At 49.8% G+C, this 26,448-nt stretch overlaps 1 long non-coding RNA gene across 1 annotated transcript; it reads right to left on the reverse strand.

The window, feature by feature from the left end:
• Nucleotides 1-24,216: 24,216 nt before the first annotated feature.
• Nucleotides 24,217-25,792, reverse strand: LOC125946221 (uncharacterized). Its single transcript, XR_007467471.1, has 2 exons — nt 25,363-25,792; nt 24,217-24,350 (listed from the first exon to the last, which is right to left on the reverse strand). It is a non-coding gene; the product is annotated as an uncharacterized LOC125946221 (long non-coding RNA).
• Between the last annotated feature and the right edge of the window lie 656 nt (nt 25,793-26,448).

A 26,448-nucleotide genomic window follows, 5' to 3' on the forward strand; every position in this document is an offset into this window, starting at 1 on the left:
AAAATAGTGCGTATTTCAAACATACACACGGCATATTAAATGTGATCGAATTAGGCAACTTGGGGCATGTTCCTGGCGCCATACATTTACGTCTTTGACCTTTGACGAATTAGCGGCTATTGCTTATAAAGATCTGCAGATGCGATACCGATAAAAAAAGTCCTCATCAAGGCAAAGCACTTGGAAGTGCGCCGCGAGTAACACTATGAACGCAAGCGTAGCTGAGTCTGAGCTCGTGGGATTCAATATGGCGGCGCCAGCGGTGTTGTCTCCACCCTGAACGGCGGCGCTGGCATCGAGGCACCCTAGACTAAAGTCCCTATATAATAAAAGTACCGCCATCTACTCTTTCCTCCGCCGCCTCCTCTCCTAAAGCGCTTCCCTTTTCTTTACTTTTTGCTTGCGAAAGCCAAGTCGACGGTGGCGCACCTAGAAAGTCCACGTGGAAGCTTTCAGGCCGGGCGCGCGCCGTCGCCGCCGCTGGCGACTGCGGCTGCGCAGAGGACTTTCAACATGGCTCTGAGGCGGAAAAAAGAAAATATTAAGAAGTGAAAAGCGCGCGCTATCATCGTCCAATCGGAGATACAGGATAACACAGGATAGAGCGAAGCGGCATTTGTCAAAGGATGGCGGTACCTTTCTTATATAGGGACTTTAGACTAAACTGCATCGCTGCGCCTTCTGACGGCTGCGCGCCTTAGTTCGAGAGCGCGTACTGCGCACGCGCGTCCTTTTTTATGTGCCAGCCGGATCGTTCGGTCGCTTCTACCGCGCGCGCACCAGAACGCCGGAGAGAGCGCAAGGTGCTACTTTTGCAGTCGCCGTTGAATCGTAGAGCGCAAAAGACATCGCTGTTTCCTGACCTTAACACATAATTCGATTTCAGAAAAAGTGAGGCAATGCATGTGTTCCGCGCCGTGGAACGTGCAGAAGCAAGGCGCAGAGGGTGGCGCGCTCCCAGCGATGCCAGTACAAATGAAGTGTTACAGTCACGATATGACGACGTCATCACTCGGGCGATTCCACGGCGACTGCAGAAGTGGCACTTTGGGCTCTCTCCCGCGTTCCGGTGCGTGCCCGGTTGAAGCGACCGAAGGAGCAGGCTGGCAGATAAAAAAAAGGCCGCGCGTGCGCAGTACGCGCTGTCGAACTTAGGCGCGGAGCCATCAGAAGGCGCAGCGATGCAGTTAAGTCGCCGCTCCTGTGGTCTTTAAAATTTTGCACTCGATGCTAGGTCGATCCATTGCTCGATGTACATGTATATAGGGAGCCTACGTGCAATCCGCTATTTTCATTTTCCTGTGCTGCCCTGTGCCGCGCGCCACTGGAAACGTTTTGGTAGGGGGCTGTGGCTTTCGCCGGTTGATTTGTGAACCTGTGCCCGTGTTAAGTGCGCATCGGATGTGCGTTTCGTGGATTGTGAATAACTATTAATGGCTTCTGGGGGGCAACATGTCGTTCCTGGAAGCCATGTAGCACTCACCAACTATATACATGTAGGGTGAGCAGGCCTGAGTGTGCCGTTTTGTTTACAGTGCGGCCGATAAAGGCACGCTGAGTTCCCTCTGCCGTAGCGGCTGCTTTGGAGTTTGTTGGCGCTAGCTCCTGCACTTGCACCTCGCTTTTTTTGTAATTCTTTTTACACATTCTTTAGACATTTCGCATAAATAAGATGTTTTCGAGTACATAGCCTTCCGCGTCGGATTTAGCAAAGCAGATGCACTTGTTTACATCGGCATATACAGCCACAGACCGTTGTTAGCGTCAAAAAAATGGGGGAAAGGTGCATATATGAAAAGGCGCTGATATGGAAGAATGTCGAAACGTAGAATAAAACACACATATCTGCTCATATGAGCCGCGTTGTTCCATCGTGAGACGAGTCAGTATGAGCGGCTGAGCCACTTAAACAATGGCGGCTGTGATCCAGTTACAAATATTGGGCTGTTAATTTATTACTGATTCTCGCTTTTCTTTAACTTCGTGATAGTTAGTTTGCGCGTGTCATAAAACATTATTAGAGCAAACTGTGCTCGCATAAGCGCTCATTTAAAGGTCGTGTTGTTCTCCTGCAAAAACGCGGATGCCATCGCTGACACCGTTGGTATATAACTGAGCAAGGCGGTTGTTTATGCTGTTGTACCGAATGTACCGTCTCTTGTTTCGGGTTTGACGCAGAGATAAAGAGTACATCTCAGGTATTAAGAAATGTGTCAGCATGCCAACACGTAAAAACCCACCCATCTACGTTTCGAATACGACCGGCAGCCTACGGGAACGGTGACGTACAGATGTTGGCACAGGCGTTGGGCACAGCGCTGTGTCCCCGCTTGCAGCTTATTGTGTACGCGGCGATCGACGCGAAGAGTAGTTTATTTCAAATCGCTAAAGCTAGAACTGTACTATAAAAGCAGTTTCCTTCATCCTAACTTGCTTACTTTTCAGTACAGGTCCGCCGGTAGCGGGTGCGTGAACTCGACGGCGCCAGGCCTAACCTCCGCTGAACAGAATCAACATTGGCTCAAACTTATGTGCACGGATTAAGAGGGTCGAATCTTGTGCATTTCAACTTAGTAGGCACCTTTTGACTAACTTTGAACGCGATTATTTATATATACTAATGAAGCCGTTGCGGCTATCACGTTATCGGTTCGACGGCCGATCGCGCGGGGTTCGGTCGAATGATGGTCGGCACGCTGATTTTATCGGTGCCGTCGACGAGAAAGCCCATCGCAGTACGACAACTCGCGCTCGTCGGTTACGTCTTGAAGGCCTGGTATGATAAAATGGTCTCAGCGACACAGTGCTGAATGGTCGGCCAATCGTGGGCGTGCGCGTCTTGTCGGTCTCGTATCGACCCAGTGTTACCGCGCCTTGAACGAGTACGTGAAGTCGGGCACACGCTGCCACTACCAGCAAGCGAGGACCGACGCTGCAAGAAGTCTTCGTCAGCAACGTGTTTTTAAGTGTCGTCGAAGTGTAACGCAGGGGTTTATCGATAAATTTGCTATTACAGCCATCAATGCAAGGCGGCAACTACGTGGTTCCCTGTGCAGCCTGGACGAAGCCCTCGCCGCTTTCTGTTAAAAGTGGAGTTGCAGTCTTACGCTACGCACGTTTTCGGTACCGCACCAACGTCGAGCTACCAGTGAAGTTTCAACGAGTACTGCAAGTGCACGAGTTTGCACTTGCAGTAGCGCGCGTGCGAGTGCATTTTTTTTTTCGGGGGCCGTTTCTCCGAGACGGGGCCGCATGGCCGCGCGCGCGACCCTTTCAAAACGTTTCGCGACTAATCCGCCAGGGCAGGGCGCATGCGCCGTAGCGCCGTGAAAAAGGCGGATTGCATGTAGGCTCCCTACACGTATATGCCACGCCTTCTTATACAAGATGTGGTATATGCGGGTTTTATTGCCACACCATTCTATCATTAATGTTGCTCATACCTTGTCTTGCATTCTTGGCAAACCTATTCCTCGGAATTTCGAGAATGACAATCCACAAACAAATATGATGGAACAAAACACCCACAGCGCATGCCTTTTATGTTAAATGTTCTCAGACATAAATATTAAAAATACGAAATAAAAACGGTAACCTGAAAATTATGCAATTTTTTAAGCGCGTCTGTTCAATGTCTTCGGGATCGCCCCACGCAAGAGGCCGCGTTTCTACCAGAAAGCTCGCCATCGTGCATAGCGTTCGCCGCCAGTGTTTCCCGGTTACCATTACGGTTGCTTAAGCTGCAGTTGTCGGGAAGCGTGAGAAGCAGTCAGGGATCTTTGAATGCTATCGCGTTCCACTCTTAAAAGCGAAGCTTAAGCGTCCTCCAATTTTTGCGAACGAGGCGTTCGTATTACGACACGCCTCGCACTTACTTTCATGTGATGAAAGTAAGCGCGGACATGACTCCAAACCCACACACGCCACCGCTGTCATTCCGTCGTTGTCCCACCACCGCTGCCATTTCACCACCTTCCTTCCGCTGTGACCTTTTTGTTGTTATGACTTCGTCATTATTCCACCATCTTTATTCTCTCGCCATACCTGCGTTGTCATTTCGTCGCCATCCCGCCGCCGTCGGCACGCTGTCATCATCATTTCGCCATCCCATCGTCTTGATACGGTCGTCATCACGCAGCCACAATCCTGCTGTCAGCAGTACATCGTGAACATGCCACTGTTTTCATGCCATCGTTGACATGCATTAGCGGTTGTTCTGGTATTCCTGATGCCGTCGGGGTCCTTCCATCCTCGTCATTCTAGCTTTGTCATTGTATTGTCGCGAAGCAGTCATCGTGCCGTGTCGTCGTTTCGCCATTGTTGCCATAGAGCCATCGTCATCCCGCTGTCTTCATGTCGCCGTCGTTATACTGTCTCCGTCGTTCCATTGTCCTCATTGCGTCGTTGTCCTGCATTCCTGGATATATTGTCGTCGTGACCTCGTTGCCATTGTCCTTATGGCCTCGTCATCAAATTGTCGTCATACGGTGGTCGTCAAGCCATCGTCTTCATACCGTTCTCGCCATCTTATTGCAGTCACGCTATCGTCGCCATGCCTTCGTTATCACACCCAGGGCTGGGCAGTTATACTTTGCAATTCTATCATAATACAAGATACTCGGGCAACAAGTATTCGAGATACACATACAAGAAACTACCACAATAATTGTATCCGATACGATGCTTTCTATTTGCATCTTAAGATACTTCGATACGATCGTAAATTTCTTATTATAGATTTATATACTGTAGCAGCAAAAGTGTATGCGGAAAAATGTTTGCTTGCGAATTTTTTTTTAACCCCGACCAACCTAGCTTGATTTGCAGGAAATGTCTGTTAGCATCTCGAAATGTTTGTCTTTCTTGCTCAAAGCATAGTATTTTCATTCCGAAACATTTTATTGGGGTAGCTTTAGCTGCTTAACAGGAAAGCTATTTATACGCTCTGGTGTCAGCAGTTTTTGTTTGTCGCTTTTGTAACTGATGGGAGACGCTGCTCTGATTGCCGACCACTACAGCTAACGGGTTACCATCTAATTACAAGGATGTCAATCAGAAGCCTCTGCACGATGGCACAAATACCGCTGTGGAGTTTCACCTTGTCCATAAAGGTATTACCGTTTACGCAATACCGGATCACCGGACAGGTGTGCAGCAGGAACAACGGTGGTGGCGAGTAACAATCACGTACACAGAATAGCTGCCTTATGCACAAGTATCCCGGAAGCAGCACAATCAACGCCTTGGTTCACAACAGTCAAATTTACATCCACGAGATCCTTCAAATCGCTGATGTGTGAAAGCTACTATAGACGCAAGGCAACCCCATTCTTGCACTCTTCAGACTTCGTAACAAAGCACCACGCAACAGAAACTTCAGTAATGACACTATAGCGGCATCACAATTTGCGCGAAAGACGCCCCACGCATTGGCGTACGCAGCAAATTACAGTGAATACGAGCGAGTGTCATGGCACCGACGCGTCGAGAAACAAACAATCAAGAAAACAAAAGGTCGGCTGCGCGCAGACGTTCATGCGCTATTTTAGATGCGAGAGCATCTTATGCTCGGGGCAGTGTCCGCAAGGTAGATATACCTGGTAGCGAAGCTTCCATAGAAGCCCATACGTTCAGAACATGGTTGCTTACCGGCGGTTCATGGGGCTTAGCGCCATCTGTGTGAGGAGGGAACACTTCCGGCGGAAGAAAAAAATAATTTGACGTCATATCCGTCAAAAACAGAAGTGACGTCATTTTGTTCTCATAGGCGCGAAATTTGTTTTCGGAGGCCTGCCATTAGAGCTGTATATTCAAATGCCCCGCCATTCAACTTCATGGGCTTTCCGAGTTTTCAGCGCGAAAAGCGATGCCGGAAAAAATCAGCCGTACGGGTGTCGAAATCGCATCGCTGCACAGAACATACTTTCTTAGGAGGCCGACGAACACTTTGGGCGTAGATCGCGTTGAGTGCTCGTCCTTTCGTCGGACGCCAAGCCCGTCGGCCAGCGCTGTTGCGCGAAAACAACTAAAGTAAACAAGTATCTGACGGTCGCTACTATTACTTTTGACTTCACAGGTTAAGAAACAATAAAACTACCCGCGTCACCTAATTCAGGCAAACGTCGACATGCAACACAACACATGTGAGGGGGGCGTATTGTAACAGGTGAACTTTACGAGCGCGCCTTTCCACGCACTCCCAAGAGTTGCATGGCATTGCAAGTGATAGCGGCGTCAACGCCCACCGCTATCGATGGGCGCTCTCACGGTGGTCCCTGAAAAAAGGTATATATTGATAATGATCTAGTAAAATACAGTTGTATCTTTTCTCGCCATGCATATATAAAATGAATTAGGAATTTTATTTTCGTTGAATGAATCTAACTGCGTCTCGCTTTAATTTAAAAACGCTTTTTTTCTTTCCCAGTGTTTATTCCCCCCAAACATAGTCGCGCTTCAATCGCTGCTCCCATAACCACCCTTGCTGATGTCGGTGACAATTGGTTCTGAACCGCTTTTCGTCCGAAGCTTCGCGACCTATGTGGATCGACCTTGGTGTCCGTTCTGCGGCATCCGCACCCACACTGCGCATGCGCAACTCTCCCTCGTTCTCCTCTCCTACGCAGGTGTGCGCTTTCCTCCTCCCCTCTCCCCTCTCCGCCACAGGTGCGGCGCAGCAAATCATTGCATATAACTCTCTCTCTCACTCTCTCTCTCTAGGGGTACGCCAGTAGGCGGCGCAAGTGTCGCGGCGCAGTATAAAGCGCGCGTTCGCTGTGAAGCCATCATCTTCAAGATACCGCGCGCACCGACGCTATAGGAATCACGTACGATCTCTAAATAAAGACGCAACAACCCCGTCCAAACGTCTCCTCTCTTCTCAATACATTCTCTAACTCTACTTTCATTGGGTTGTGTTGCCAAGTGAAACGAAACGGAAACTCGATGCGCACCTCCCCGCGATGCTTTCGCATCCCACCATGGTTGCCCGTAGGGTGAGATGATGTGATTTTTTTGTTGAGACGGCGCGAGCGCCACCACGTGACTCTGCTTCCCTAAAAGGGACGCGCAGACCTCATCGCCTGTAATCGCTGGAGGGCTTTGGCAGAAAGATAAAAGAATATCATTGCCTTTAGTTTTATTCAGGTGGCCTAGTGGCAGCAGTATCAGTTCGAGAAGCTAAGTTCAGTCAACGTCTATAGTTCGCACGGTGATGTTCCGATAGCAGTATCTCCTATCTTAAAATACACGATGAGTTCTTTCATGTATCGGAAATGCAGATACTGATAAACGCCGTGCCGGACGTATTATGATGCAGATAGGAGATACCTAAAGAGTATCTAAGTTAGTATCTAAGGTACTTGTATCGTCGATACTGCCCAGCTCTTATTCATACCATCGTTCATCATGCCGTCATGGTCATTCAATCGTCATTTGTCGTAGTCATCTCGGGGTCGTCATGCCGCCCTATTCTAGCCATTGTCATCGAATAGTCGCCGTAATGCCGTCGTTGTCGATTCCGTCTTCGTCATTCCTTCGTCGTCATGAGTGGCATCACATGTTCGAGCGACTCAACTTGGAGCTACGTGCTTCTTGGTGAAAATGTGTCCAGCTTAGTCGTGCGCTACATACTTGCTCATCGTCCTTGAACAAGAACCGCATTCTTCGCAAATACCCCAAAAAAAAGCATCGCTTAATTCTATACCGACTGCACGTAGGATCTGCAATTTTGTCTGCGCCTGACACAACCGTGTGCCTTGTCAGATTGTCAGTTTGTCTTGAATCTTCTTTTTAATAAATGCATACTTTGAAGCAACTGCTCGTGTATTTAAGGATGCGTTCCTCGCTACGAACTTCCTTCAATAACCGGCGAACAGCAGCCTCGGTGCACTTTTACGAGCTTTGCAGCAGTTGCACGAATAAATAAAAATAAATATTCACAAAAGTTTTCGAAATGCCCGCTCTTTCAAACAGTAATTTCAAGAACGCCACTCATAATTAACGCTAGGAATGCGCACCCCATAAGAAGCGATTTTGAAAACTGTCTAAACGTGAGCGCCCAATTTAATTGCGTGTCCTGACGCTATAAGAGTGGCGGCGTCCTTTCTCGCGCGCAAGACGAGAATGTTGATCGACGAGAGGATACCACACCTAGCATGAAAATAAAAATGCCTAGTGTACTTTATTTTCAAGATACAATTCAACGCGCAGTGCTGACCCTTGAAACATGTTACAAATTCGCTTGCTCTTATACAAACCTAAATATTGGCGTTCTGATTGAAATTCTTTCACGCAGGGGACGTTTGATGTCGAATATTTTGTGAAGTTTATAGTTTGTTATATCCGTGGGTTATCACATGTGATACAAGAAGAGCGCGTAGATGGCAGCTCGGTGTCCTACTTTAAATTTTGATAACGCCTTTCAGCATTCAGGCAGCAAGCAGCTGTAAAAGAACTCGTATTGAGTGTGCGCTAGAATGTGTTTTCAAGTTAGAGGGCCGACATTATTCAGAACTGCCGAAAGGCTCATATTATTTTATTTTCACGCAACGCATAAACGCGACGTCTCTGTTGGATTTTTGTTTCCCGACGGCGTTATAGCACCGTCAATAAATGAGCTGGGCAATATGCCAAGCCTTGAAACGTCTTTTGTCCAGGAATCACTCGCTAGTTCGCGTGTGTAAAGATATCTGTCGTTAACAAGAGTCGACGCGCATTCTGCCTGTACATTTGTTTTCTTTAACATTTCCGGTATCCTTTTTTTTTTCAGATTTAATGCATCTTCTTTAATAGTGCATAATGCCTGTTTTATGTTGAAAGCAACCGAATTTTACAAGGCGTCCAAATATTAGAATGAGAAGAATGAAAGAAAGAGCCGTAGTTAACGGAAGAACAACGAGCGTTTAGTTTTTGTAAAAACATCCAGTCGAAGCCACCTCACGATGAAGGTCGATGCTAATGCAATTAGCACTGAACCAATGTAGCGGCACCACGTACTTTAACTGCCTAAACGCGTCATGCATAAGGCATGTATGCCACCGGACGGAGTCTTGTTCCTGTTCTAACTTCCACTGCTGTTTGCGGCAGTGGCGGAGTCGGCCAATATACACTCAAAAGAGCTGAGCAGAATCTTGTAGATTACTTCTGGGGCCCAACAGATGACTCTGATGACGTGCAATGCTAAGCGCATTAACGTCAACAATCAAAACCTTCCTCTTTGAGTTCCATCTGCTGCTTGCGGACGCAAGAAGCAGTCACCGAAATTGGGGTGAAAGAGGTTCATAAAAGAGTGCCATATACACGGTGACCCAACTTTGTTTGAAAGAGGCACATTTGAAGAGCGGCACATACCCAGTATAGCAGATACCCAGTGACTCCAGTTGATCCGACGGCTGGTTTCAAAACCGGTTCCTTCAGCACAGCTACCCATTAGATCGTGGACTACTCAGTGGCCCAATTTGATGGAAAATGATTAGGCGCTTACCAACAGACAGACATAGTTTATACATGTAACACGAGCGAGCGAATTTAATCCTCTTTCGTGACAACGCGCCGCTTATATGGAGTGAACGGGCGAGGTGAAGCCAACTTCCGGTATGATCTGGCCTGCGTGACGTCACGCCGCCGTGTGGAGGCCTTCAGTCTTCTAGGTGATGTTGGACGAGCCGAGTTGCTGGAGAATTGAGGGCCGTGGTGTGACGTCACAGTGCGGCCACGGCTCAAAGTGTGGCGACGGCAAAGAGGCGAAAACCTGGCGTAATGTAGCTATCGCTACAAAAAAGAGATGAAAGGAAGGCGAAGTGAGCGGCGGGGACGCCATCTTGGATACCGGGCGTGGTGGCCGAGGAGCAGTGTTCCAGGATAAGACAGCCGAAGAACGCCACTCTTGGTCCTGCCCCAGTGCCTTGACGATCCAGCGATGTCACGCCCGAGTACCAGGCTCGGCGAGCAGCTGAATGCCGGCTCCGGAACTACCACTGGCCCGAACCTACCCACCGGGACACGTTAGCGTTCATGCTGCTGATCGTGGACGTGCGAAGGCTGGCTGTAGCCAGTCACCATCCTGTCTACAGACCTGAACTGGGCCGGTGCGCACCAGGAGCGCCAACTGGCATGAGTCCCGTTCTGCCGGAGCGCGACAGCTACCGATCGATGGTGTCTATTCCACGCCAGCCGGGGCAGCGGTGACGCCGTACCACAGACCGGATTGCAACGACGGACTATAGAACTGGGTTCCAATGACATCCGCGACGGACGTACCGGTACTGTAAGCGCCACGGCCCTAACGGGTAAACAATGGCCTCACAGACGTTGAAGTTTATTTCTTTCTTTGTTAGAGAAACGCTGTTGATTAACGCAGTGGTGTGAACGCAGGACTGAATTAGGGAGGACGCATTCAGTGTGGAAAAAAATGTCATAACGTAACTTTATGTACTCTCAAGTGTGTTATGCCTATTTAAACTCTATATTCAAAGAACGTCGTGTGTTTCCCGCACGTTGTGTTCATGTGTTCATTCTGCCTGCTCAAGCGAACCTACCAGGCTCTGACGTACGCGTGACAACATTGGCGAGCCTGCCAGGATCCCTCTAAATTTGTCATGTACTTTGGGGTGTCTTGAGCAGCGGAATGCACCTTGAACGTTTGATGGCTGCTGGGAGTGCTGCGGACATGTCGGCCGAGGAACTGTATCACAAGGAGCAGAAGCGATTAAGAGAAGAACGTGTAGAGGAGCGAGATACCGCGAAGGAAGATGAGGAGAAAGCCAAAGCAGGCGAGGAGAGAGCCAAAGCTGCGGACGAGCGTACGTATATGAACTTAGTGATAGAAAAAGAGTTGACGGAAAAGAAATTGCAGTTGCGCGTGAGTACCAGCAGAGAAGAGGAGGGAGATAGGGGATCAGATGCTGCACCTCAGAGCGTAGCGAAAGTGTGCACCCGGAAAATAATCGCCCCATTTGACGAGAGGCGCAACTGGATTCGATTCGAGAGAATCGCAATTGGACAAGGCTGTCAGAAGAGTAAGTGCACAACTAGATGGAGCATGTGGCTTGTGGGGGAAGTTTGGCTGTTTTCAGCCGGATCTCAGCGACTGATGCGCTTGATTACGACAAGGTGAAGACAGCTGTCCCACAACGGTTCAGACTAACTGTCGAAGGTGTCAGGGGGAAATTCCGAAGCTCCAACCCACAAGAAAACGAGACGGGCCAGTAGTTTGCCGCTCTAATCTCCAACTACTCTGAGCGTTGGTTGGAGATGACTAACATAGGGAGAGCATTTCCGGACTTGAGGGACATGATTGGAGAACAGTTCCTGGCATCATGGCATCAGTGAGTCGCTGTATTTCTGAAGGAGCGCTTGCATGACGACTCAGCTATCCGAATACGTTGACAGCTATCTGGAAGCCCAAGGCCACAAGAACTTGGGAAAGGGGAAGGAAGATAAGAAAATACCAGAGTATTCTGGAGTATATTAGGCTTATGGTATTGCAGCGGTGTGGATCATAGAACAAATGGGGATAGCCGATAATGTAGTTGACATTAAGCGGAAGAAATGGAGCTGGGCAGGCTATGTAATGTGTAGGATAGATAACCGGTGGACCATTAGAGTTATAGAATGGATACCAAGAGAAGGGAAGCGCAGTCGAAGACGGCAGAAAACTAGGTGGGCTGATGAAGTTGGGAAATTTGCAGGCGCAAGTTAGAATCCGCTAGGGCAAGACAGGGGTAATTGGATATCACAGGCAGATGCCTTCGTCCTGCACTGGACATAAGTATAGGCTGATGATGATGATCATTGCGGGATGTAGGACGCGTGCTCCGGTTGGCTATGGTCGCTTTTTTATTGTTTTCAGGTGAATTTCAGTGTTCAGTGTTTGGGGTGATTTCAAACGTATAACTTCATCATTTAACTCAATTGCTGTTTTCAGCTTTTCCTGATCTCGGCAATTGGTTTGTGAGATGCTCGAGAGGTTGCAGTGAATGTTTATTGCAATAATTTGTCATATTTAGCCAATGTGACAATTGTGAGATGTAATTTGGTGTGTGGACTAATATGTGAAAGCGATGCAATGCACATGTGAAGTTTTTGTGACAAAAACATGCGAACTGGTGGGTCATCGTCAATCGCAGAGGGGAGGAATGATCCCTCAGAAGATAGAGAAGATTACAAGCACGGCGTATAATCGAAGCACACGTGAAAAATGACGGGCTCGAGAATTGAAGAGGAATGGGCGTGTAATCACTGTGTCCAACAACTTTGACAAGGCCTTGACTTACCGGTCTGGGTACCGCTTGTCCGGAACTACCCGCCCACATACGTCAAGGTTCGCGCCGCCGATCGTGGACTCGCGAACGCTAGCTGCAGCCAGTCCGCGTCCCGTCTATGGACCTGAGCTAGGCCGGTGTGCACCAGGAGCGCCAGCCGGCACGAGTCCCGCTTTTCCGGAGTGCGAGAACTATCTGAGCGATGGTGCCTTTGCCACGCCAGCCGGTGCCCCGGTGGCACGGGGCACCAGCGATGACGGACCATGACAAGATTATGACGACATCTGTGACGGACATACCGGTACTGTAAGTGCTACGACCCTAGCGCGTAAAGAATCGCCCCGCAGACGTTGATTAACGTGGTGGTGTGAACGCAGGACTGAATTAGGGAGGACACATTACGTGTGGAAAAAATGTGATAACGTAACTTCGTGTACTTTCAACAATCTAAATCTAGGCCTTAAGTTTAGCGCAGATAAATCAGGAATTATGACTTTTAATGAAGAGACAAGTACTTACATGGTGTCTACAGCAAATCATACTCATAGTCAAGCAATAAAAGTGCCTCGGCGTATACATAAACGAAAGAAAGACTTACTCAAACACCCTCCAAGATAATCTGAAAATAAAGGGGAAGCGGAATGCAACAATAATGAAACACAAAGCACTGTGGAGCCCCAATAAGTATGAGGTGGTGCGTGTAATCTGGAAGGCAGTAATGGTGCCAGCGCTAACGTTCGCAAATGCCATTGTATGCTTAAAATTGGATATCTTGTCGGGGCTGGAAGTTAACCAAAGATCAGTAGGCCGGTTGGTTTTGGGAGCCCACGGTAAAACCGCAAATGAGGTAGTGCAGGGTGACACGGGTTGGGCCTTTTTTGAAGTCACAGAAGCAAAGAGCAAAATTAGTTTCGAAGAAAAACTCAGGAACATGGATGAAAATAAATGGGCGGCTAAAGTGCAGAAGTGTCTCTACCTGAAAAGCGTGCCCATAGAATGAAGGAAGAGGTAAGGAAAGTTGGCAACCAAGTACAGGATAATTCAAACCGTGAATAGACAACCAGGAGTCATCAGAAAGAAAGTGAGAGAAATAGAGACAGTGAATTGGATGCAAAGAATGATACCAAAAAGGACCATGGAGATTTACAAGAATGGTGTGGAAAAATTCGAAGGGAAATCTGTACAATAACGCAAATGGCAGTGCCTTGCTATTTCATGCTCAAGCCGGTTGCCTAAGGACCAAAACATACCGGAGCAAATATTCGGAACTAGATGAGGCATGTGTGTGCTGCAACAAAGATCCGCAGACCACTATGTACAGTCCCAGCGGAAAAAGATTAGCACAAATGACTGGTGGCCGGAACGGCAAAATCGCGACACGCGGCGCTGTTGTTCCCGAGCGCGCCGATAGCGAGAGTGCCAGGAACATTCCATTTTCCAAAGCAGGGGTGACCGGCAGAAACCGACGCACCTTAAAGCCCGCATTTCGAAAGCTATCACATGCCTCACGTTTTGGCCAAGCTATGCGTCAACGAGGCAGCGACGAGTCTGTGATAAAGAAACTACCATCGCTAGCAAGGCCCGCGCATAAAAAATAAATAAATGGGCTCACGTGCGCAGCCTCGTTTTGCAGCCTCAATTGTTTTGAGGAAGAAAAAATATAATGGAGATGTATACAAATGCTAGAATGAAAAACATGCACAGCATACCTGATCAAATCAAGCAGGTTAGGTGACTATTCTCACCGCCCTGTTCCAAATGGGTGCCAATATATCATCATCATCATAATACCCAGTGAACCCAGTTGCACATACCACGTGACCCCAGTGGCGTTTACCCAGTGGTATTTATGCAGTCGCACCACTGCAGGTACTCAGTGACACATACCCAGGTGCCCCAGATTTTAGACTGCACTATCCCCGGCATCGGCCAAAGAAAATGCTGAGATACAGGCCTGAAACTGGCTTGACTCGGAGAAGAATGTAAAAAAGGTGGCACGTGGTCACTAGTGCATACTAGAAGACTGTGTGTCAGCCCATTGCAGCATGAGTCGATACATGGCTGTGTTATCAATGCACCATTCTGAGCAGACATAAACATTGTATAAAGCGAGAAATGGTTGAATCCCTTGTGATTGCACAATGAGCAAGTTTCAAAATCTCGTCGATTGCTCTGCCAGGAAACTTCGACGTGATCGTAGATATTTCTTTGGTTGGTAATAACTTTATTGGACGGGATCGTAGATAGTCTTTTTATATAGTAGCAAAAGTGTGTTGGCGCAGGGCAGTTTGCTGGCGGCGCTAATCATTAATGGTCTCATGCGCATACTTCTGACGCTTTACAGAATGAAGTTTCTTGGCACTTAAAAGCTACGTGCAATTTCCTTTACATTTGTCCTGCTTTGTCTGCTGTACATGGAGTTATGCCGTAGCCACGAGCGCAAGTGTCCGCCCTCGTCTTCAAACATATATTTATTAAAATAAAAGCATGCCATTTTTTTCTTTATACAGTGGTACCTGGCGTGGTTGCTTAGTAGCTGTAGTGTTGGGCTGCTTAGCATGAGGCCGCGGGATCAAATCTTGGCCACGGCGGCCGCATTTTGATGGGAGCGAATTGCGAAAACACCCGTCTCGTTAGATATATGTGCACGTTAAAAAACACCAGGTGGTCAAAATGATTGCGGGGTCCTCCACTACGGCGTGCCTCAAAATAAGATCGCGGTTTTGGCGCGTAAAACCCATAATTTGATTTTTACAGCGAAGCTGTATACCTCTCGCTGGTCGGAAAATTTCGTGGCATAAATACAAAACGCCATACCCTATACCAGCTGTGCGATAGCTTCGCCGAGCTGGGGGAGAGAGAGCTGAGAGAGAGAGTGAAAGCAGAGTATAAAAATAGCATCGCGCAGCATAGCGGACTGCAGCCGATGCCTCTAGGCGGTGGCTCGGCAGGTTTAGACCAAACAACTGGACCCTAGTTGCTTCCGAAAGACTGCAGTGAGAGCTATGGAAGCTGAAGCGTCGCAGAAGAGAACATCCCGAATTGATATTAAGGGAAGCCGAGAGTTCGCGAAGGCGAAGAAATGAAGATCCGGAGGCTTGTGAACGTGGCCGGTTGAATTCATCGCGATACTACGCAGAACATCGCGAAGAAATCCTGAGCGCCAGGAAACTAACTGTGTGGTTTGCCATTACTTTACTAGGCTTTCCCCAGCTCCGCTGGTGTCTGGTGCTTGCGGTAACAGAACCACGCATAATTTTTAGCTGCGATGCACCTTATGCGCTCGGGCTGTGGGCGTCTGCTGTCGTCGCCGTCACGGTAAGCAAGCGGCACGCGCTCGGCGCTCCCGCGTGCCGCGCGCTCCCGCGTTCGTCGTCGTCTTCCACAGCTGGCTGCGTTGCCGCTCATCATTCAGCGTTGAATTTCACTTCTCTTCTGTCGTCGTAATGGGGAGGCCGCGTTTACGGGCTTATGAGCCATTGCTTCAGGCAGTATGAGCCCATTAGCGGTGCATCACTGCATGCTTCGCGCATCCCCAAGTTTCAAGTTAGTGGAGCTGCTTTTTGCTCAATTGGTCATTTCACACTTACGCAAAAAATTTAATTCAACGCTCAAACCGAGCCTACGACTTAACTCCTGCTAACTGTAATCACTAATAAAAACTAAAACAGTAAGAAAGGCGTTCATAATTATTTTTTTGATGCAATGGTTTCTGATAGGCTATATGTGTGAAACGGTGATCCGGTTAAATAGAAGTTCTCTTGGCAGTCGGTCAACTATAAGAACTATGCTTGGCCATAAAACTTCCAACCATTTAGACTCGCACTCGTAAGCACTCGCTGTTGCACCAATCATGCTTCCACACATTGCTAAATCATGTGATTGTAGCATCAGAGACACCGTTTCGATCTTTGCTCCCTTCCTAGCGACCATTAGCGTCTGTTACACATGCTACAGAATCTAAGAATACCTCACTTACGTAACGCCTGGCTGGGTGCCCTGGCGTTCTCCAGGGATCTGAGTCTTGGCTAGAACCGCCCCTTCGCTGCTTATCAGCTCCCTGATCTTTCTCAACTCGCTCCCGATTCTCCATCCATTGTTTCCAACTTCCTTACAATGCACCCAAGCACACTCGTCGTGCTCTAACACTTTTTTTTTTCTCTCTCTCTCTAAGACTCACTGAGAACGTATCACGCCTGAAAAACTGAAATTTATACCCGTAACCCACGCTCCAGTACCCGTAAGCTTTTCAAAGTCTTCGCCCACAGCTTCAAGCTGGCGAGATCATTGTCATTATCGCGGCAGTGCGTAAAATCGGAGAAAGCGTTGCGGTGCAAAGGGACCCGTCGGACGCATGCCTTGTTCGTTTTCGCTTTCTGGGGATTTCACCCACGCGTTCTTTCTTCCTTGTAGTGTCCTTTAAGAAAAGAGTACAAAAGAGCTGTTCTATTCGTGTTCTAACTTTCCATATACCTTTTCACCCATTGCCGTCTTGTGTCGCTATAGCTTTTTATTTATTTACTTCGCCCTTCCATCGATGTGAGCTAACTGCTCAAAACGGGGCGGCCACCACTGCAAGTGCATCATTACGTCATCGACGCACAAGTGTGGCGCGTGGGTCCCACACAAGTGGGAAACCTCCTTGGTCCCACCCCACGGCGCCGTTGTGCCCGTCTGAGTATCCTGACGTACGCGTAGCAGTAGCGTCCCGGAAAAAATGGTGTGGTGGCATTAAAAGTTCGATTTAGTATAGTTTCTCTGGCTGCATGAAAGAACGGAAGCAAGACTAAAGAAGTGAAAATAAGAATGCTGCTAAACAAATAAACGTACCAGATGAAATATGAGGCAACTAAAAGTGCACAGCTGCTCATCGTATATGCAGTATGACTACCATTATCTGCTGGTAACACGAGCGTGGTTTAGCAGTAGTGTCAAATAGTCAATACCTACGCATGAGAAAGATGCTACAGATGTGTTCGGTGTGTACTGATTATGTTACCTTCGTGTCAAGCCGCACGAAACGAAGCACATGCAACTAAAAAAAGAAATGTCGCAGTTTCACACGCAAGGCGAAGAATCAATAGCTATATCAAATTAGTAGAGAGCTATACGGAGTAAGGATAGTAGTTCTATCAGCTGTATAAACTTGGACATGCATCAGCACCAGCAACGCGCACAACAGTTGTCGACGCCGTCGGCGTTTTGCCCGCGTTCGCTCCGAACGCGCGCGGCGTTGGTGACAGTTGCCGGTGCCTCTGGGGGCGGCTCGGAGGTTTTCGACGACATCAGAACGGGACACTCCTCGAGCAGCGTCGGAAGTCTTTAGCACCTTCTCGCCTCGCAACGTTTTACGGCGATAGCAATTATATGGACACTCCAAGCGAATTTCTGCCGTCACCGTCAACGTCGTCGTCGCCGTGTGGTTCCGTATAAAGTCCAACGGTGATGAAACCGTCACCGCCCGCCGTACGCTGTGCGTGCGAGGCTGAGCCGGCAACCGCAGCTTAATCGCGCGCACGCGAGTGAGGAAGGCGGCCGGAAGCGCCCGGTCTTCGTTCGCTCGCGGGGCACGGGGAGGAGGCAACGGAGACGGCGGCAGCGGCGAGGGGGGGGGGGGGGGGTGCGTTCTGCTTTTGCGGCTGCTGCTGACGGAGCTGCCGCGCGGGCACCGTAGCTTGAAAGCGATCTGCTATGTGGCCGAGGAGGAGGAGGAATAAACACTTTATGAAAATAGCACACTGAGGTTCTTGCGGGTGAAGCCCCTACTCCAGGGCCCCACTGGCTCTAGCGGCTCGTTCGGCTTGGTCCAAGGTTGCCTGCTGGCTTCCCAGGTCCTGCCGGGCGAGTCGCGCCTCCCACGACTTTTCAAGTTCGTTGCGTGTAACGAGGGGTGAGTTTCCCTCTGCTGGTCTGTGTTTCCAATGCCAAGTGATATGTATGAGGGTTGGTGTATCGCTGCACCAAGGACAGCAGTCATCGTATTGGGACGGGTGTATTTTGCTGAGTGTGTGTATATTGGGATATGTATTCGTTTGTAGGCGTCTCCAGTCCCGGGATTGCCAGCGTGTGAGTTTAGGGTGGGGTGGCGCCATTGTCTGCCTTGCGCGTCTTTGGCTGTCGAGGATATCTCGCGGCAGCGTAGGTGTGAGGTATTCCTCCCGGGTCGATGTGTCCGCGGCTCGGAAAATTAGTCCTCGAGCCAGGCGGTCCACCCGTTCGTTTACCTGTACACCGTCGTGAGCGGGGCACCATGTGATGATGTGATCTTCTCGAAGGTTGTTTCTTAGAATGCCTAGGACGCTCCGAGGGAGGACGCCCCTGAGAAACAGTCGGCAAGCTTCTTGCGAATCCGTGAGAACGTGTGCAGATTGCCTGTTGCCCTCTGCCGCTCGTATGGCTAGTGCTATGGCCGCCGCTTCGGCCACGGCCGTGCTCTTGGTACGGATCGTAGCCGACGTGATTGCTTCGTTGCCTCTAGTGACGACCGCAGCAAATGCTCTCAGCCTCGAGGGGTAGGGAGTTGCGTCTGTGTAGTGAGTGTTTGGGTCGTTGCGTAACCGTTCGAGTGCCACCGCTCTCGCTCGTCTGCGGCCGGCGTTAAACATGGGGTGCATGTTCTTGGGTATTGGGTGCACGTGTATGCGTTCCCTGTCTTGTCTGGGTATTTGGTGCGTCTCCTCCCCGCAGAATTGGGGTGCCAAGGGGTGGGTAGTGAAGTCTCTGTAGTAAAGCTCTACCTTGGGTTGTCGAGTTGAGTCTCTCTCTTTGCGCGATCAAGACTGCCGCGGCGTGTTCATCGTACGTATTGTAAATACCCAGACTCTCCAGACGCTCTGTGCCAGTACAGTCAGGGAGGCCCAGTGCAGCTTTGTAGGCAGTGCGTATGAGTACGTTGGCCTGCTCTGCTTCACATCTGCGTGAAAGCTGGTATGGCAGAGCGTACGTAATGCGGCTGATGACGAAGGCTTCTACCAGTCTCCTGGTGTCGTCCTCCCTCATGCCGTCCTTACAGCGGGCTATTCTTCTTATGAGTCTCGATACGCTCCTGGATGTGTGTTTGAGTTTGTTTAGCGTTGACGATACGCTGCCCGTCTCCTGAATTAGCATGCCTAGCACCCGGAGCTCCTGCACTTGTTTCACCTGGATTCCGTTGATCTCCAGATTGAGGATGGGGGAGCGTGTCTGCTGGGTGTTTTTAGGTCTTATTTGTATAAATTCAGATTTTTCTGGTGCACATCTCATGCCTGCCCTTCTCGCGTGTTCGTCAATTGTGTTGATCGCTCTTTGCAGAGTGTCTTGTCTGTGCCCGTAGGACCCCTTAGTTGCCCAAAGGGTGACGTCGTCCGCGTAGATAGCTACTCCAAGTTCCGGGTCTTCCTCCAACGCTTCCTCCAACGGCGACCATACTCCAACCTCTTCCTCCAACGCTTCCTCCAACGCTTCCTCCAACGGTCTTCCTCCAACAGCGACCATAGGGCCCAGCCCTATGGTCGCCGTTCTGTCTTTGAGAAAACTGTGCACGTAACTGTAGATCCTCTCCCCACAGCCTACTTCTTGTAGGCCGCTGAGTATCGCGTCATGTGATATGTTGTCAAAGGCCTTCTGCAGGTCCAAGGCAAGCAGGATTCTGTTCATGCTTCTGGGTGGTGGGTTGAGAACCTCGTCCCGAAGTAGGAGGAAGACGTCCTGCGTGGAAACCCCATGTCGGAAACCGTACATCGAATTTGGTAGGAGTTCGTTGCCCTCTAAGTATCTCCCGAGCCGTGTTTGGATGACCTTTTCGAAAAGTTTGCCAAGGCAAGAGGTTAACGAGATTGGTCGGAGGTTCTGTAGCGATTTTGGTTTCCCCGGCTTAGGTATTAAAATGATTTCAGCTTCTTTCCATTCAAGTGGTATGGACCCTCCTATCTTCCAAACCGTGTCGTTGAAGAGCTGCGTTAGTTTCTCTAAAGCTTCGGTGCCCAGGTTTCTGATTATGGCGTTTGTGATACGATCCGGTCCGGGCGCCGTGTTCCTCTTAAAGGACAGCGCTGCAGCGTATACTTCTGCAGACGATATCGGTTCGTCAAGGTTGGGATTAGCCGGTCCCGTATAACTTGGTGTGGTGGTTGGGGTCACCCTTTCTCCCACGTACGTGTTTTGGAGCTCGTTCAGTAGCTCCTCGTCTGAGCCTGCGTAGTTGTTAGCTATGCGCCTGAGGGCGAGCGTCGTTTCTCTCCGCGTGGTTGCACGGGTCAGCATACTGCGAAGGATTGCCCACGTTTTCTTCGTGCTTAGAGTGCCGCGGAGAGAGTCACAGAAATTCCTCCAGTTCGTAGTGCACAGCTCTTGCGAGTACGCATTGGCTGCCTCCGTGAGTTGTGCTACGCGCTCTCTAAGCTTTCGGTTGTGTCGCTGTTTCTTCCATCTTTTGGTCAGGCTTCTTGCTTTCCAAAGATGGCTTAAATGGTTGTCGACCACTGGGTTTTTCTGTGTGGTTTGAAATTGTCTGGAGGCTTTTTCCGCCGCGTCCCGTAAATAAATACCCCGTCAAATCTCGTATCGTGTTGAAGTTCGGGGCCTCAGTTTGGCATTCCCTAAATTTCTTCCAGTCTGTCAGACGGGCCGTGCCGATCGGATGTCTTATTTTTGCCGTTTGAATGGAGACACTCAGAATGTAATGGTCACTCCCCAATGTCTCGTCTAGGTTAGTCCAAGTGACTCCTCGTTCATCACTTACGAAAGTGAGGTCAGGGGCCGTATCTCTTGACACGCTATTTCCCAGTCTGGTAGGCGAGTCAGGCTCCGTGACGAGGATCAGATCGTGAGTCTGAGTTGCCTTCAGTAGGCTGGTACCTTTGGCCGTGTCCCTTCTGTAACCCCACTCCGTGTGCCAGGCGTTGAAATCCCCTAGCAATACTACTCTATCGCCTCGTTTCGCGGTGTTCATGATGTGCAAGATAATTGGTGTGAAGTCCGCCTTGTGATCTCGTGGCGAGCTGTATACATTTGCTACGATGTTCTTCGGGCGACCTCGCTTTACCGGCCATACCGTGGCTATTTGATGTGGTATTTCTATTCCCGGTATAGTTTCGACGCTCACCTCGAGATCCTTCCTAACCAATATTGCCGTTCCCGTGTGATCGGTGTTTTTGTGGAGTGTGTATCCTCTTATTGAGCGTTTCGGTTTGCCGGCTTCTTGCAAGCATATAAGATCTGGCGCAATTGCCGCTGCTTCCACGAATTGTGTCAGTGCAGCTTCTTTGTTGTGCAGGGAACGGCAGTTCCACTGCCACAACTCGAGATTCTCTTGACTGCGTGTGTTTTGTTTAGCCATCATAGGAGCTCTCAAAATTTGTCTCCGTGTCAGTCGCTAACAAGACCTTGGGATCGCGGCCTCCGGGGCTTGTGTTTCCCCGTTTCCGTGTTTTATTGCGATAGCAATTATATGGACACTCCAAAGCAGATTTCTGCCGTCGGCGTCGCCGTCGCCGTTGCCGTTGCCGTCGCCGTGAGGTTCCGTATGACGTCAATGGGGATGAAATCGTCGCCGCGCGCCGCCGAACGCTGTATGTGCGAGTGAAAGGGAGCGAGGGAGGCGCGCTTTCAAGGGGAGTGAACCCACGGTGGAGAACAAACGCGCGTTTTGCGCCGTGCTCCCTTAAGGGCTGCAGAAGTAGGCGTCTCTTTCCTCCTTTACAATCACCATATATGTAGAGCAAACGCGCCTTCTTCCAACGCGCGAAAGGCCGTGAGGGGTGGGGGGGGGATGGGGAGGGAAGAGAGGTGACGTGTAGCTGCGGCACCAAGTCCCTATTTATATCAGAGGCTCCGGCAACAGTCACCAACATTTTGTGCGAACGCGAGCAAAACGCCGACGGCGTCGACAACAGTTCTGCGTGTTGCCGGTGCTGCTGCATGTCCAAGTTTATACAGCTGATAAAGCTACTATCATTACTCCGTATAGCTCTCTAGAAATTTGCTATCGCAATTGATGCTTCACCTTTCAGGTGAAACTGTGACAACTTTTTTTTTACCCCTTTGATGGAGTCGTCGACATAATGCTTGAGATTTCCTATCTCCACAAAGAGAAGTTTGAGCTGGGTTTCTATGTTGCGTAGCTGTCCCTCCCCGTGTTGCGCCGCGGGGGTAGCGTATTGTGTCATGTCCGTGTGCATTTGTGTTGCTTGGTTTTGTGTGTTCTGGCTTTGGGTCGTACTTGCTAGATGTTGTTTGAGTGCTGCGAGTTCGGTCTGTAGTTCAGCAAGACTGGATTTAAGTTGCTTATTTTCTGCGATTATTCTCTGATATTCCTCACTTTGTATTATTGGGGTGGTCTTGGGAGCCGCGACCCTTGCCCAGCTTACCTGCGTGTTCGTAGGTGGCGTCGACTTCTGTCCCGCCGGTTCCGTGGTGGGTCGAGTGGGCAGCTGCGATCCGCCTGCTTGATGTTTCGGGCTGTTGTTTGTCGGTGAAGGCCTGGACGTTGAGCTCGATCCGCGTCGTGGTGGAGGCGGTGTCTTGGAGCGTGCTCGGACTCTACTTCGATCGTTGGGTGACGGAGTCCTGTGTCGGCTTGGCGATCGCGACTTCACTTGGTTGCAAAGTTCCGATTCCTTTTTCTCAGATTTAAACCATCGGATCGCCCTACCCTTTGGGCTGGGCGAGCGCTTTCTTGGTTGCCTGGCGGGTGTTCTCGGCTGTCTGAGTCGCTGTGTACAGCCGCGGTCACCTGTGACGTGTTCCCCCCCGCACGAGGCACACTTTGGCGCGCACATATGTCCGTCAAACGGGTCCCTCGTACCACATATGCGGCAGACGCGAGTGTCCGGTTGGGGGCACACATCTGTACGGTGCCCCTTGCTGTAGCAGGTCTTGCACACCTGCACCGTTGCTCTATACGGGTGGCAGGCTAGTTCCCCTCCGCAGTAATCACAAAGCGCGGGAGAGTCGGGCCACAGAAGGTGATCGCTGCACTCTTCGTTTCCACCATCATGCGTGCATGTATTATTTCCACCCCTTGCGTTCTCACCCGCAAGTTGGCCATGAGCGTTTCAGTGGGCGTGCTGGCTGGTATCCCGTGCACCACTCCCCTGAGGGCTTCTTCGCCAGTCGCCGCGTACACGTTTACGGCATGTTTGCGACCATTTAGTGTCAGCGTGGTTATGCGACGAATTCGCTCTGCCACTTCTTGTTCCGAGGTTGATATGATAACTATGTTCGATCCCGGCTTTATCCGTAACAGAAAGTGCTCACCTGTTACGGTGTGTTGGCAGGCGGATGAGACTGCCGCAGCCATCTCCGGGGTGGTGATTGTTCGTAGTGGTAAGCCCTGGTGGGGTCGAATCACTATCTTGAAGTCGTCTTTCGGAAACGGCGGGTATTTGATCCCCTTCCTTTTCCTTTGGGTTCGCAGTAGGTTTTCCTCTGGTTTTCGTTCTTCGGGTCTTCTTAGTCCCTGTTTCTTCTCTCTCGCTTGTTGTTTTCTTTGCCGCAAAGTGAGGACGGTGTGCCAGTCGTCCTCGGTGGTCGTTCTTTCAATAGTTTCACAGTGAGTTGTCGTTGGCTTGATGGCGTCGGTCTTGCTCGTCGAAGGTCCGGTAAGGTCCATGTCCTCTTCCGTCGTAGCAGAGGAACGCCCGTCGGCGTTCTTTGTGTCGAGCGCAGACGCCTCGGCCATAGAGAAAGGAATTCAACAAGAGGGGACACTCCCATAGGGCCCAGTGGCCGAATTGACTGCAGCGTGCCAAGCGGTCGGTGTCGATCACTTGCATCACTTCCGGTTTCGGTTTTGGGCGCGCGTATTTTGAACGCAAGCTAGCACGCCGGCAGCGCCCCCCCCCTTTTTTTTTCCCCTTTTTTTTCGCTCTTCGTGCAGAATCGGTTTATTATTTAGTAAAAATGATTGCGAACGATCTCGTAAAGTCCCATCGAATCTGTGCCACGTGCAATTTCACAAAGTAGACGCAAGACCTTTTGTGCAATGAGGAAATATTTATTTTGCTCTATATAAAAGCTCGTTCCGCGCTTTTTGTGCGTTCATCCAACGTTGGGACACCAGCAGGTAAGGCAGTAGTTCCTGTATGAAGCTCCACCGGACGGTACCAGCTGAAAAAAAAAGTAAATTACAAGCATGTTACATTTGCAAGCACGTAACAGCATGTTACAAGCATGAGTCACTTTGGTATTTAGACATAGGAATACCGCGAGGCGAAACGTGCGAAAGCGGTGAATGGGCGGTATTACAAACAAAAGCAATTCGCTTTTACATACATGGCGTAGAAAATACCCGACTCATCCCAAACATATACGAAAACATCTGATTTCCAAGCTTTCCCCAATTTCCGGGCATTATTTCCTGCACTTAGGCAGCACAAATACACGAGCGACTTCGCGTTTCCAAAACTTGGCCTCGGGCGACGCGACGGTACGCGACATACACAGAGACGGACGCAACAAGCACTCAAGACAAATGCGTGGGTTCAATGCCTTTTTTCAGTCCTTTAGAAGACGTAATTTTCGAATTACAAGTTTCTGATATGTTCGTCGTTCGCGCGTTCTGCCGGCGCCAGCACCACACCCCATGTTATCACTCTTGGCAATCGCCCATCGCGTTTTCAACAGGCGTCAGTACCGAAAGAAGGTATATGTTGTTGCGGAGCCACAAAAAACGTCACAGACTTGTCCCTCGAAGATTCATTACACGCCAAACTAACTTTATCACCACGGCCGAGCTGCTTATCGCTAACTGTGTCACAGCGCGCTGTGCGGCCAGCGTGCCTCAAAAGTACCCCAGAAAGTAACGAAATTACTTTTCAGTAATGTCTGGCGTCAGAGAAAGCGGCACAAACTTCTCCTAGCAAGATGCACTATAGACTACACACCACAGTTGAGTTCTCGCTAACTGCGACATGGCGCCCTGTGCGGTCAGTGTGGCTCAAAAACCGAAATAAGTTACAATAGTCCCCTAGGAAGCGTCGGAAACATGTCTCAGCACGATTCATTTACTCAAATTAACTGCGCCAGGATGGCCGAGCTGTTTTTCGCTAACTGCGTCTTAAGTCTCGGTCCCGTGCCGTAAGCCTAATTGCGTCGCAGACTGTGAAACAAGATTTCTCACCTTGCCGTAGTTCAATAGTGCAGTGGTGTCTTGTCCCAGTGCAGAAGGAACGCAAGAATACGCCGAGAGCCCAATAAACCAGGTTACATTTGAAAAAGAAAAAAAGAAAGAGACAGACGGGTCGCCGCGCGCGAGCGCTCAAACGCGCGCGCAGCCATCCTCGCTGGCTTCGGGGGAGTGTCTGGCGGATGACGCATGTATCTGGCGCGTGATTGACCTGTGGCTAGGTAAGGCAAGGAAAATAAGTCGCAAAGCTTAAGTTAATTTACACGCAAAACGTTTTAGTTTTCGCGGCAAAGAATTAAAAAAATAAATGAATGCCTGTTAACTTAAGTTCACTTTCTTTTTTTTTTTTTTTCGATGCTCGCGGCAGCTAACGTTCGGTGTCAAAAGTATAGCGTGACGTATGGTGACGTGTTTCCTGTTGCCAGTTTTTGCCGAGTGTCCCCTCTTGTTGAATTTCTTTCTCTATGCCTCGGCCATCGTCAGCGTCTGCGTTGCCGGCACTACCGGCGCAGCTGCCAGCATCTCCTACCTATCGGTAGGCTTGGCGCGGCTGCCACGTAGTGGAGGGCTTCTTCTGACGTGGCGGTGTAAATAACGGCTCCCGGGTCACAAAACTGGTGTCCACGGATTCCGGGTGACTTCACGAGTCAAATGGAGTCGAACTTTCCTGGGTGTTTAGGGCCGAACACACCAAAAAACATGGAACTGCGAAGCGCGATGTGAGTGCTTCCGCACTCCTCTACGCCACCTAGCCTATGTGGCCGAAGTGTGCGCCTGCGGGGCCTCATCTTAGAAACGATCTGCGATAGGTACAATGTGCCCGCGCCGACTGCCGGTAGCCTCGTATGCGCTGTGCTTTCGACGTTCGCGTTGAAGCGAGACGAAAGACAGCGCGAAGGTCAATTTGCCCGTTGCAGTGGCGCGCTTTCTCACTAGAGCGTTTTGACGAATTTCCGTGGTCATTGAGCGAGATGCGTCCATGTTTACCTGTGCGCACGTGACACCGTGCTTGTTTATTTAGTTATTAAGCGAATATTTACAATTTTATACGGCCGACAAAACTATAATCCTTACTACGTG

Source organism: Dermacentor silvarum, chromosome 6 (assembly GCF_013339745.2).
Source record: "Dermacentor silvarum isolate Dsil-2018 chromosome 6, BIME_Dsil_1.4, whole genome shotgun sequence".
NCBI classification, from domain to species: domain Eukaryota; kingdom Metazoa; phylum Arthropoda; class Arachnida; order Ixodida; family Ixodidae; genus Dermacentor; species Dermacentor silvarum.